General features: G+C 42.6%; 1 protein-coding gene across 14 annotated transcripts in view; it reads left to right on the top strand.

Annotated features, from left to right (window-relative positions):
- RERE (arginine-glutamic acid dipeptide repeats) overlaps positions 1-1,034 on the top strand; it is a 465,254-nt gene that overhangs the window by 439,275 nt on the left and 24,945 nt on the right. The window lies entirely within an intron of this gene.

Raw genomic sequence — 1,034 nt, 5'->3', positions numbered from 1 at the left:
CCGGGTGGCTTTAGCAACAGAACTTATTTTCTTACAGTTCTGGAAGTTGGAAGTCCAAGACCAAAGTTCAGTAGGGTTGGTTCTCCCGAGGCCTCTCTCCTTGGCTGTAGACGCCATCTTGTCCCTGTGTCTTCCTGTGGTCTTCCTTCTGTGGGTGTCTGTGTCCTCATCTCTTCTTATAAGGAAGCCGGTCATATTGGATTAGGGCTCACTCCATCTCATTTTAACATAATCACCTCTTGGAAGAGCCTATCTCCAAATAAAGTCACATTGAGAGGCGCTGGGGGTTAGAACCTCAACACAGGAATTTGAGGGAGGACACAGTTCAGCCAATGCAGTTGCATAAAGGTAGCTGCAGTCTCTCACCTTCCTTTCTGTAGCTTCTTTGCTGGAAGGCTCTGTGAAAAAATGGCTCTGTACGCACGTTTGAGACAAGAGCACAAAGAAGCAGAGGCCTGGTTTGCGGGCTTGCCTGAATTTTTCTAAGATACTTGCTTTAGGTTAAGTCCAACATTCAGGTGAAAGATGAGACAGTTCATATCTTGAAGAGGGTACGGTACTGTAATTGTGTTTTTGTGCTTTGAAGTGTAATTTTTGTTTCTGCTCCTTTTATTAAAGGTAATACAGTGACAAAATTAAGTACCCTTTCTTTTCCTTTCTTTGTATTGAGGAATTTTAAAATTCAACTTGCAGAAATGGATTATACATGATAATCTGCTGTGCATCCATAAAATCCATAAAATATAAGAAGCAGTGTTGTTAGAGTAGCTGTTCTCATTTCCTGGCAGTCATTACATGCTTCCAATACAAAAACATTTTTCTCCTAACTATCTTTTCTGAGCTCAAAAATGGATTTCCCTCCAGCCCCTGTCATTCAGTTATCACCTCGGGAAATGCACAGATATAACTGATGATCCCTTTCAAACGTCCTGCGGCAGGCCTCGCTCTCTCCTTCATCGTTCGTCCCGCTCCCGTCATTAAATGTTACATTGCTGATGTGTATTTTATAGGGTGACCCTGACGGATGTCACTTT

This window comes from Papio anubis, chromosome 1 (genome assembly GCF_008728515.1).
Source record: "Papio anubis isolate 15944 chromosome 1, Panubis1.0, whole genome shotgun sequence".
Taxonomy (NCBI): domain Eukaryota; kingdom Metazoa; phylum Chordata; class Mammalia; order Primates; family Cercopithecidae; genus Papio; species Papio anubis.
This window is presented reverse-complemented; position numbering and strand designations above follow the sequence as displayed.